Source organism: Gavia stellata, chromosome 17, assembly GCF_030936135.1.
Source record: "Gavia stellata isolate bGavSte3 chromosome 17, bGavSte3.hap2, whole genome shotgun sequence".
Lineage (NCBI taxonomy): Eukaryota > Metazoa > Chordata > Aves > Gaviiformes > Gaviidae > Gavia > Gavia stellata.
In genome coordinates this window covers 15528919-15542098 of record NC_082610.1, presented here as the reverse complement: position 1 = coordinate 15542098, position 13180 = coordinate 15528919, and positions in this window count along the sequence as shown.

Genomic DNA, 13180 nt, shown 5'->3' with positions numbered 1-13180 from the left:
CTCTGACGGACTTGCTCCACTGTTCAATATCTGTCTTGTACTTGGAAGACCAGAGCTGGAGACATTGCTCCTGATGCTGTCTCACAAGTGCCAGAAAGAGGGAAATTATCAGGTCCCTCAATCTGCCGGCAATGCTCCTGTTAAAACAGCCCAGGATGCTGGTGGCCGCCTTTGCTGCCAGGGCGCACTGCTGGCTCATTATCAGCTTGTTGTCCACAGGGACCTCCAGTTTTTTTCTTGCAAATAGGCTTTCTAGCCAGTTGGCCCCCAGCCTGTACTGTTGCATGGGGTTATTCCATCTCAGATGCAGGAGTCTGCATCTTAACATATTGAATTATAATTACAGAATTCAATTTATTGAGTTATAATTTTTTGCTAGTAAGAATTAATAGCTTTGAGTTTTTCATTTGGGAATAACAGTGGCATGCCTTCTGAATAGCTTAAATAATGCACAATCATGCATAACGTGACTCCCGTTTTTGGATAGTCAGTTTAACAAAATCACCTAAAGCTGATAATATATCAGGTGCATCCTGGGAGAAATAAATTACAGAAATCATAGTAAATTACCAAAGAAGGGATAGTGAATTGTTTCCTGAAAGCAGATAGCTTTTTAGACTAGTGAGGCTTCATTTTTTTTCGTACATTTATAAATAAAGTAGGCTATGCTAATTTGGAAGCAAACCCAACACTACTTTGTGGTTATTCTGTTTATTGATCAACTGAATATTTAAGTTTTCTTGTTAAATTAATTTAGTGTGGAATATTTTCATTAATGAAGGAGTTCAAAATATACTTTATTCTGAGGATAGTGAAACACCATTTAATATTATCCAGTGTTGTCATTGTATGTTGAATTGTTGTCATAAAATGGTTGTTCCTGACTAGTGTGCCTTCGTGTGTACATAAATTCTCAAACTAAAAGCTAACTTAACTTTTTATATCGTATGACAATTTTAATAATAAAATATTTTATTATAATTTAAGAATTTTAGAATTATATAAGCAATTTGGTGGTTGATAACAAGTGGTTTTGGTTTGGGTTTTTTGCCAGGCATAATAAAGGTAGTTTGCTTTGTTTTCTTTGTGTTGTTAGCAAACCCCCTTAGAGGTAACACAAATCTTTACTTATGCCTTTCCCCCGATGTTAATTCATTTGCCCTTTTTAAGAATCTTGGAATTTGTCAGAAATGAGTTTGGGAGGATGAATTCAACAGATCTCTGTCCATGGTCTGTCTCAGCTTTCTCAAAAGCGTTGTATGTCCGCAATATTAGGAAAATTTGGTGTATTGTAAATTAAAGCTCAGTGCTGAAGACTTTCAGCTAGGAGTTGTTATACAGAAAACCAGCATTTCTGGTGCTGCCTATGATTTTCAGCTGATGACCCCCTTTGCTAATGAAGCATGCAATCCTAATTTGGCATGGGTCAGAGGCAGAATGATCTTCTTGCAGGTGAAATGTTGTTTGCCACATTTTGCAGAGTATTAGTCTGAACCTATATTTGGTTGGCACCTGTGCTCCAAAACTGGTATCCCACCTTGTGAGAAGGCAGAATGCCACTCGGACAGATGGGGAGGAATGCAAGCATGCCAGCAAACCAGTGTATGCATCAAGGGGTCACATTTCTCTCCAGGAATGTTGAAATACCGGTACATGCAGAGCTTCTGTATCTGAGGCACACGTGTTTCTTGGCAACGACCAAAGTTCCTGCTGAATATCTTGGCACAGTACGTAAGGAAGCTTAGTGCATTTTCATGGCGTTCATAGGGTTTCTACACCATGGGAGCCTACATATAATTTCTGCTAAGAACAGCCCTCTGAACATAAACAGAAGAGGGAATATATTTTGCAAATTATTCTTTCTTATTAATAGATTAAGAACTGTTAAAATGCCATCATAGCTTTCATGGATGATGATTCTTTTGATTAGTTAATGGTTGGTTTATCCTGGTCTGAGAGCAATAGAACGTGTGGTTTGGCAATCAACCCAAAATGTGAATATCACAGCTTAAACTTGTACCATTTCTTTTTCATACTTTATTTTATTTTAACTTAAAAGTAAATTCTGGAATTCCATCACACTTTTGTACTTCATCAAGAAATTAGGTTTTTTCTGTGTTCCCCAAAATGACACAATGTATTAAAATTAACTCTAGGGCATGCCTTTCTTTTGCTGAAGGTAATTCTGAATGGTTTATTTCAGTGTTTTTACTTTTTTGCCTCCAGAATTACTGTAAAGCTTTTCTATTTCATCCATTACAGCACACTGTTTTTCACATTTGAATAGCTGCATCAACATGAATCCTTTATAAGGACCTTAAAAACAAACTTTGCCAAGTCCCAGAATACAGAAGCTAATTCACATCCCAATACTCAGCTGCCTCATGAATAAAGGAGAGTCTGTGCCTGACACTTTGAAGCTGTAGCTGTTAAACCATACAGACTATTTACCTCAATAAATCATTATAAGAAACTAAGGTACAATTATACCCACAGAGAAATAGAATTCAAAACACTGATTTATGTGGTTCAGTGCCTGTTCCCTTTTCCATCATGTTTTGAATTTTATGCATGTTTGTCATCTTTGGCTGCTTCCATGTATCTTTAAACTAATGGGTCTTGCTTTTTTAACATTCCTCATTAGGTTTGTTATTTTACTTTGACATACAGACATGATTTGCACGCTGTACAAAGTTTTGCATTTAAAATTAACTATCTAATTTCTTATGCTATAGACCAAAAATGGAAAATGTGAGTAATTTGTTTAAACTAACATACACCCTTCTCTGGTTAATTTGTGACCATCTAAGCTGAAATTCCATATTAGTTAAGAGGTTTTTTGGTGCTTATTTGTGGGATCTGAAGAGAGACCACTATACAAAGGAATCTATCATTGTGCTTTTCAGAATGTGCCTGCTAATCTAGAGGGTTATCATAAAGAGATGGAAGCCATATGAAGTTACATTTGGAGTTAGTTCCTCAATTTCTTTATCCCTTGAAGAAGCAAAACGAATCTAAAAGATAAAAATTAAATAAAATGAAAGCACTGGCTCAGAGGAAGGAATGGCACTGAAACCGACAATTCCATATGAAATGGTAGAAGTAAGGTAAATATATCTAGCAAGCGAAGTCCAAGAGCAGCCACAGACTCTGTTACGCCACCCAAGCCTTTAAGAGCATGCAGTGTTGTCCTGTAGAGCACCAGGGTGAGGAGTGATTTAATAACCAATAAATGTTACTTAATAAAACTTCAGAAAATTACAAAGTATTTAAAAGGAGAATTTAAATATGAACAATAGTAAATATAATACAGTTCCAGATGCTTTATGCCTTGCTAATAACTTTCAGCACCAACGCTTAGGTGGATCTAAACAGTACTGGGTGAGGGTGTATCATGCAACCTGCCTGATCCCAATGGTTTGGATTAGAGTAGCACCTGTCTGCACTATTGAGAGGGCGTTATAAATCCATCGTTATTTCTGAAGTGATTTATAACATGAAAGTTTTTAGACCATGTGTAACATTCATACATCTTGTTAAAAAAGATACATCTGTTTGAAGGCCATTTCAGACTATTTTTGCTTTACAGTGGATAGCAGAAATTAGAGTGAGGAGCCTAAATGCTCATCTGTAAGTCTACCTGTATTTTCATTATCTTATACTGAATTTCATAAGATATTCAATTCATACATGACTATGCATATATACTCTATATATAATACGTGAGTAACAGTACACAATCTCTGCATGCACTCAGTGGTTCGCATATACACCTAACTCTTATACTTTGGTGTGTTTTTGCCTCTCTGACTCTACAGGCATTTTGTGAGGAAATATTATTATACCTAAAAATTTCTATATGCAAACAATGTTATTTATCCAAAATTTAAAACTCCTATACCTGTTCCAGTATTCCATAACCTGTTGCCCAGCATTCCAGGAGTCCAAAACATACTGCTTTTCCAGTCTGATAGCATTTAAAATGTTTCTGTCATTATATCCATGTAGTTAATAATGTTTTTATGCTACTGAAATAGAGGATTGCTTAGAAATATTGATGATGGTGGAACTTAACAAATCTGTGGATATAGCATTCTACTATCAGCTATTGTGATTGTGCAATGTGAGACCTCTTGTATTATCTAGACATAAAGGGACAAAGTTTAGGAATCTGGGAGCAGAAAAGCAGGACAACCACTTAACTCCATTAAAAAATAGATATATTTATGTTCATTATCAAGTGTATTTCAATCTTGTTTCTGACTGAAACACATCTGTAATGTCTGTGCCAGTCTGTGTCTCAGAAAACGTTGGCTGATTTCAATAGAATTTGACAGTGGGGCAGTGTCTGAAAAGTTTCAAGTTTTATGAGCTTTGGAAAAACTGGCGACTAGATAGGGAAAGAGAGTGATCCAAAGTGTTCCTCTGCGCAGCTAAGACTGCAGAGTGAATGCAGCAGTATCAATAGCCAACCAGGCAGTCTGTCTTCATTTCTGTGTGAATCATGTGTTGCGTCTTGCCCAGCTCCTAGCCCAGTACCCAGCTGCGTTCCCTGGTGAAGTGCTAAAAGGAACCAGAGCTCGTGATGTTACCCGTGGTGAGGGGAAAGTGGAGGAAGAGGCCACAGGACATACATGCAGCAAATGGCAATTACTGTGGTTGGACCCACATGAGTGTGATACAGCACACTCTGGTAGCCACTCTGTGAACATTTCTGTTGCTTACAGAGCAATTTGTTCATTAAAACCATTTATAACTTTTGAAATTCCCTTAATGAAACTACACATTCTAGGGCTCTGTAATACCTAAATTTTATTTTTCCTCTGTTCTTAGTGCCTTAGAATGGGAATGCCTGCTCAATTATAAAAATAGTGGTCATCAATGTTTAAAGTTTCTTATTAGATATTTCCATTAAGAAAATTTCAAATTATCAATGTTTTACATTGTTTTTGTAGTTCAGTGCCAGTGCTACCATGTAGCAAAGAGCCATTATATTTTGCAAAATACTGAAAAATCTCGTCCTAAGTTGAAAAAAATTCTGGGACATTTTCAACACTTTAATTTCAAATACTTACTAGGATTAGTTGGCTCAAGTGACCTTGCATCTTCAGTCTTTCAGTTTTCTAAGCAACAAATACAAATACATCCTGAATGCTATTTAGAAGCATCCAAAGTTAGTGATTGTTTGTCGTGAAAATTGAAACACCTTCTCAGCTGTTGGGATGCCACAGAAACTCAGGAAGCTGGTTCTGTCAGTACTCATGCCATTTTCTCTTCAGGTAGAGACTGACTATTATATCTGGAACTTTCCATCAGCTCTAAAATAATACACATCAAAACTAATAGTATTTTAATTCCTGATGAAATCTCTCACCAACATTTCTAAGGACCATCTACTCTTTCAGATGCGTGTTCGGTTCTAAACATGGATTCTAGAGGAGCAGTGTAAATATTTTGGCTATACATTACGTTTTATTGAAATAATTGTGCAGGTGTAACCTGGATGTGGATGCAGCTGTAATAGTATAAAAGGGCTGTGTCCGTCTTCCCTAACAAGAGGAACTTCACACATAGAAAGCAACCTTGTGATCTCATCACAGTACAGGGCTTGAGCTGATTAAATTAAATCAGTGTAATTAAGCATAACTTTTGTATGTAGACAAATCTTAAGCATTGCATGAACACAGACTCAGAATAAACTTGCTTAGTTTACAAAACAGACTGTTAGTTGCAGCCTATCATGCAAATAGGGAGAACAATTTTTAAATAAACTTAATGAGTTAATGAGGCAACTCTGTATGTGCTAAGGAGGGCAAGATATGTCCCAGGAAAGCAGTGTGAATGTTAATCTTAGGCACCTGAATCAATTTGTTGAGGTTACCCAGCATGATTTTTTGTGTGGCTAGTTTGCAAAAGTAGTAACACTGAGGAAGTACAGTTCTCTGCAGTTTTTTCTAAGCTTTTCTTCTATTAGCAGATGCCTTTCACTCACCGAAACTTTAAGTTCAAACAAAGGTTCTTTAATTTTGGCAATGATTCTTCAGAACATCCAGGGATTACATATAATAGATTGTGCATGGAGCATGAGCAAACAAGGCATCAATAATAACCTTCTAGCATGGTTTTATCTGGATGTACTGAATTACAAGGAAAACAGTTTTGGATTTTTCCCTAAGTCCCACGGATCACAGATTGCATGTTTGAAAGTGAAAAGGGAGTAACCAGACAAAGGAAAAGAAACAACATAAAAAGCCTTAAGTTTGCATGAGTTACGCTATGCTGAAATCCTGACCTCAAATCAATATGAAATCCTTTATCTGACACACATTGAGGGATTATAGACTCAACATTTTAGAGGATGTGTTTGAACAGCATTGACATCAAAACCTTCTGAAAACTCCAGGTGGATTAGGAACTGTGTACTGTTTATATCTGTAAGTATAAGCAGCTGAAGAGTTGTTTCAGTCTATCTATGCTACAGTTTTGTGAGTATGCTACGTTTATTTCTTAGGAAATAACTATTAAGGAGCAGCGGGGTGTTTATGTTGGTCGAATGGTTAAGGCATGAGGACTCAAGAGGTCAGCGTTTTCCTTGCAGTTATGCTACAGACTTTCCTTGTGAATGGGGTAAATCAAGTCCTCATTCTATATTGCTGTTTCTCTGTGGGTACAGTGAAGGTGATATACTGGCAGCACTTGATGGGATTTTACAAGATTTCTTTTATTATTTTTGAAAGATACATGCAATTACTTTTAAAGATACAATATGGCTGCTTTAGGTGTTGGGATTTGAAAAATATTTCATGATGGGCAATGCCGCTCTGCCAAAAAGGTGGTATCTTTCAGTAATCTATGCTTAGTGAAAACCTGAAAACCACGCTGATGGAATGCTGCTTAAGTAGTTGTGTTTTAGATGCACCAATATAGGCTGTTCTCTGCATTTTAAACCATTTAAACAAATTTGTTTTGCTGTGAAGGGTGTTAAAGATGCTGAACACTTCAGTGCAATAGCCATTGATTTGGGTGTCTTATGAGCTATGTAACGTATTCTAGGACATTTGGAAAAGTGTTTATTGGATAAATTCTTACCATGTATTCTGGGATTTAAGAAAGGTAATAGATTCAAAGGACAAGAAAAAAGAACATGAAAACAGAAGGAAAGGAAAATGACTGTAATGAACAAGCCATTGGACTATATGTTGCATGTTATAAACTCAGGGAAAAGCTGTAATACTTGATTTAGGAGACACCCATTCAGGAAAGCCTTTTGGAGTCTGCACAGTGTCCTGTCAATTATTTTAACAGTTTCAACATGCTGTTCTCTCTGATGGCCAGCTGTCCTTAAACATGGACAAATGTGGGGGACCTGGACTTTTAAAAAGGAATTTAGATAATGAATGTCTATTTTCTCCTTGATATTTAGGAGGAAAATGTTTTGCATATTGAAAAAAAAAAAACCTGTGTGATATACTTCTAGAAGGATGCTTATAATATTCCTAAAATTAGTCTTCTGTTAATTTTTGCGTCAAATGCAGTAGCAAAGAGACTTATCAGTGGCAGCAGTCTCGTTAATACAAATCAGGAGAATTGTGGACTAGTGAAAGTAAAAAGGAACAGCACTGCATCTGCTGTTACAATATTCCTTCTGTTTGATAAGTCTATGCATTTTATTTCATATACGTGCTTTCTGTTTTTAAATGAACATTCAGAGTACCCTCCTTGACCACCACTGACAAACAGGACATTTAGTTCTGTTTTACAGTGATGGGACTTTTTTTTTTTAAACAAAGTTTTAAATCTAGATTTCTTCACGTTTGTGTCAGGATAAATGAAAACTTTCTGGATTGAGGACTGAAGAAGTTCAAATACATTTCATTTGTGATCAGGCTTTAGCAGGTAAATTTTTAGCATGTTCAAGGCTGTGTAAGGGGAACTTATTTGGAACTGTTTATTGTTCTGGCTGGTGCCCCTTAGGCAACAACAATAACAACAACAAAATCTCTGCTGGACAAAACAAAGAACAAAGCATATAATTTGGTGATAGATAAATTACAACAGTGGGCAAATAAGCCTGCAGAAATACAGCAGAAGAGTAAGGGTAGGTTATTTCTAAAATAAAATCTTATCTTTGGTTGAAAGATTGTTCTGAATTTACCTGTCAGGGAAAGTAGGTACAGCGCTGCAGAATTCTTTCAGAGCTTGGGTGGCTCTAGTACTGTATGGAGCTCAACAGAATAAATAGTTTATCTTGTTTAGCATGTCTGCTAAACAGTATTGCCGTTATTTTAAACTATCAGTTTGTGAATACCTGGCCTTAACAGCAGTTTGATGACTGTAATGGTGATACCTGTGCACGTTTGAAGCAGAACAAAGATGTTGGTCAAAGATTACAATGCAGAGGCGAGAAGGGAAGCTTTGTCTGAAGTTGTGTTAAAGCATGGTGCTGGATCTTGGAGGGGGCTTTGATTTCCTTATTTCCCTGAGTGTTTTGACCTTCTCTGAGAATACATCTGTACTACTAATCAGTTTTGCTTTGACTGCCACAAAACTAGTAGCTTCTGTCATGGAGACAAGGATTAGGGATTAGAGAAATAGCAAATGAAAGAGAGCACTGCACAGCCTGACATAGAAAGAGGTGTGTCAGAAAGACCATAAAGAACCCAACTTTTTTTTGTTTGCTGTGCTGGCCCCTGTTAGGGGAGGGGCTTTTTATAACAGGCACTAATTTCACACATAAGTGCTAGAATGCTGTGAATTGGTTTTACTTACACAGGTATTATTTTTGAGATTATAAATGTTAAGACACTTAAACAAAAAGTTATATCTATTTTTCAGATAGAAGGAAAATGTTTAGTTTATATTATTGGAAATCTGCTGAACAAAGACTTTTTTTTTTTAAAAAAAATCTATAGTAAAACTCATGACTGTGCATTTTCCTAAGAAAAGCCTGAATTAACAGCTCACTAACAGGTAATGAGTGTGGTCCAGCAAGGTATTTTTTTCGTCTTTCAAAATGCTTTGATTTCTTCAGGAAGTATACATATCTATGTGTCTATATACGATATATGTATTTGTCTTCCTGTGTCTCCATGCATATAAATATACATATGTACATACATATATATATAACTGGTTAAGAATGCAAATGTGTGTATACTCTAGTACAATTATTACAATGCAGTGGGATTATATATATTGTATGCTATGAATTTCTTGCTAGGTGAATGTGTGAACTAAGAATTAGGAATGTAATGAGGAGATGGGATTAATGATAGCAGTTAATTTCTCTTGTCATAATTACGTGATTCCCATTTTAAGATGTCAAAGGAAACTTTCAGATTATATTTTCTTCCTTTACTCACCAGATGAAAATTTGTTACTTTAAGTTTTCTTCCATACACACTGAGTGAAAGAAATCTATTAGTAGCAAGTAAGAGACAAGCTCACATTGTCATCTTGACATGTGGTGCTTAAGACTTCCTGCTTAGCCTATTAATGATCAGATTTTAATTTGAAGAAGTGAGTAAAGGTCCTAAATATTTTCTTTATCTCACTCTGAGTTTTAATAAGGCCAAAGACCTGCAGAAAGGCAAGCAAAGCCCTATGTACGCCGACAGGAATTCTTTTCTGCTAGAGGACAATGTGAGATCTGGTGTAATTTTGAGTTCTGCCATGGTCTTCCTGTGTGACCATGAGCCATTTACTTACTTTCTCTTTGCCCCACATTCCATACTTTCATTTAGGCATTACATTCTTTCCTCATACCTTCTGTTTCTCTTGCCTGTTAAACTTCAGACTATTCAGGACAGAATCTGCCTTTTACTGTATATCTACTGTTTATGTGAGTAGTGCCTGGTAGAATGGGATGCAGTTGTGAGTTGGGGTTTCTAGTCTTCAGTCATTTTGTAACACAGCTACAAATGACTATATTTATTACGTTGGGGCCATAAAAATGGATTCTGAATTTTGAACTGTTGAGCAATGGAACAGAGATAACATAATCTTTTAGATAGGTAATGAAATCAACATACAGACAAAGCCTATTTTTTATTTTTGATGGTGGTTTTGTTGTTTGTTGTTCAATTTCATTTTGTTTTTAATGAAACTAATATTCACAGTATTATTAAAAGAACAATTGTTTTTTAAGTACTTTATATTTATTATTGGTAAAAAAAGGTAAGGAATTTTAAATTTAAGGTTACTGATTACGGATTTGGAAGTGTGTGATAATATATTGAAGTAAATTAAAGCTGCAACATGAAAGGCAAATACTGTATAATACTTTGCAATCCACTTTAATGAAGTCTCTGTGTGCAATAGATAGTTGGAAGCAAGGGAGAAAGTCATTGATAGTGAAATTGTTTACTTGATTTATAGACCACTTTTCCAACTTTAGTTCATAAACTTCTGGTCAGAAAAATTACTTGAAAATGTTTTTCTTGGTAAAGGCTAATATAATAAAGTACAGTGCCTACTGGAATTATGTATATCTGTTATTTTTGTATGTTATGAGTAGCAGAGTGGAACCATAACCATTTCCATTTTAAAGTACAACTTTTCAACATGTAAATAGGCAACTACTGTGTTTTTAAAATTACTTTAAAATTGTAAGACACCAAAAGACAATCTGTAACTATGTGTAATTTAATTAAGAGTTCTCAAGTTCAAATGTTCAAACTTAAAATTCCTGAGAAACATACAGAGTATATGTATACTTGAAAGTACTTTTAATAGTTGTGCAGGAGAAGATATTTATGCCTAATACAGGACAGCATGTATGAAAAATGAACCTTCAGTCTAGAACAGCTTTAAGTTTATGCATTGCGTATAAGCAACCTAGTTCATATTCTTGCATTGTAATTAGTTGATTTGTAATCCTGGTGACAATTTAGAATGGAGGAATTTATTTGGGTTTCTCTTTGTTGTCTAGGGATTTAACCTTTTATATATCTTTCCACAGGAGAGCTAAGATTTTGAGGGAGTTGAATATGACTTCAGTCTATTTAAAAAAACCCAAACCAACCTTAGTTTCTAGTGTCCTGGCATGCTGATTATCTACTTTACAGTTTTTATAAGGCAATTTATACTTGCTGCACTGATATGCATTTGCAAACCTTAAATTCACTGTAATTTTTTTTACGAATTGCCTTTTTTCGGTACCAAAACTTCTAATCAGGAAAGGGCATATTTCTTAGGGTATTACAGGAGGTGAGTGACAATCCAGCAGATTTTAAAAGATCACTGATTACCCATGAATTCTCCCAGTGACCAACATCCCATAAAGAGGACATTTGATATCATGAACTCATTAGAAAAAGAGACCAGTGATCTCTCCTCACTAGTAGCAATTTTTTAATTTTAGGTAAGAAATAAGTTATTGTTTTGGAATCCTATATGTGAGCTAGTAAATTAGAGTGGTTACTTCATAATTGTGTTAATGTTTTCTGTATGCATATCATAATTTGTTGTGATGGTAGGACTATGAGGAAGCACACTGGATTGAACAGTCCTGTGGTACGCATTATGGGTAATTGCAAAACATTGCCTGACTCATCTGCTCTGAAGACAGCAGTTCCAGGCTTCACTCAAAGGTACACAGTTGTATACTAACACATACTGACTAAAAAGACTATCACTTAAAATCTGGGCACTCCACTCTGTGATGACTGACTTAGACAAGAGTTGTAGCTTCTAGGTTAAAATACTGTAGATAGGAAAGATATGCTGTGGTCCTTATATTCTTATTTGTATGTTTTACTGTCTTTCTGCTGTTAAGATGCAACTGTGCTTGGGTTTTTGTTTTGTTTTGGGTTTTTTTGGTTTTTTTGTTTTGGGTTTTTTGGGTTTTTTGTTTTGTTTTTTATAAAAATAAAAAGACTGTCCTGTCTCTGTGACAAATTCCCTAAGGAAATACATTCAGATGTTGAGTCTAATTAAGTCTAGCCACTAAGTATGGTTGAATCCTTGAGCTGTGCTCCTACGGGCAGTTTGAGTTCAGCTGACTTGATCTGCTTGACTAATGAGAACTCAGTTTTGAGGGCTATTACCAAATCTGAATAAACAAAGCAGACAAGAAAGACATGGGATTTACAGGTGTTTTTACAGTTGTATCATCAAAGCCCATGCTTCCTTTTCCCAGCCTCAGAGATGCCATCCTCTTCTTCCCCTTGCCATATATCTTTCCCTTCCCAGGATGCTTTCTGCTTGCCCAAGAAGACAGAAAGTATACCATAGCAATGCTACTAACAACAACAACAACAACAAAAATCAATATACATACAAATCGGATTAACTCAACTAAACTTTGCTTTTATTATCTTGACCAGGGCAAGCCAGTAATCAAAGCTTCAGAAATCTAATTCCTTACCTTCCCTCTCCTCGATATCTGTGCATAGGGCCGGGGACAGTCACGCATGAAACTTCTATTTCTGAGAAACTTTTATTTCTAGAAAACTGTCATCCAATAATTCTCCAAATCTGAAAATGGATTGATTGCTTGTGAATTACTTCTGCTAGCTTTTCTCTTCTTTGAATTCCTTTGACAGCTGTTTTCTGACATTTTCCCCTTGAAGTATCCTTTACACTCTTTCCTTGCTGCCTCTCCACTGCTATCCTCCAGAAGCAGGCATTTTTATCCCATCATGTGTTCAAATGGTTGTGTTAACCTTTAACATACCTTGACCATTTCTACTTAACTTTCTGAAATCTTTTTGTGTCCTCACATAATTTATACTAATTTCCTAAGTTATCAACAGAAGACCCTAGAACCCTAATTCAGTACAGGAAGATACTACAACAGTGGAGGTACAAATGTATCTGTAAATACTGGTTTATCCTAGTTAGATTCAAAGACCTGTCTGCTAGTCGATGTATAGTTGTGGGAACGTGTCACTTTGTTGTCTGTTAGAGTCCTTCCCTCAGGGCCTTCTTGGCAAGTCAAGTGGTCAATATCAAACTCTCTAACCTTTTCTTGGATGTTTTTCCCTAAATCAGTAATAGTTTTTATCTTCCTTCCAACCAGTACAGGCTGTGGATGGAAAATCTAAACTTACTATCTAATATCTATTTATTTATTTATGTACTTTGCATACATAAACTTAATCAAATATCTCAGTGGTCTGAGTCAGTGTCCATGTAGCTGGTTTATTGATCTAATCAAAGTTACATGCAAACAGCCTAT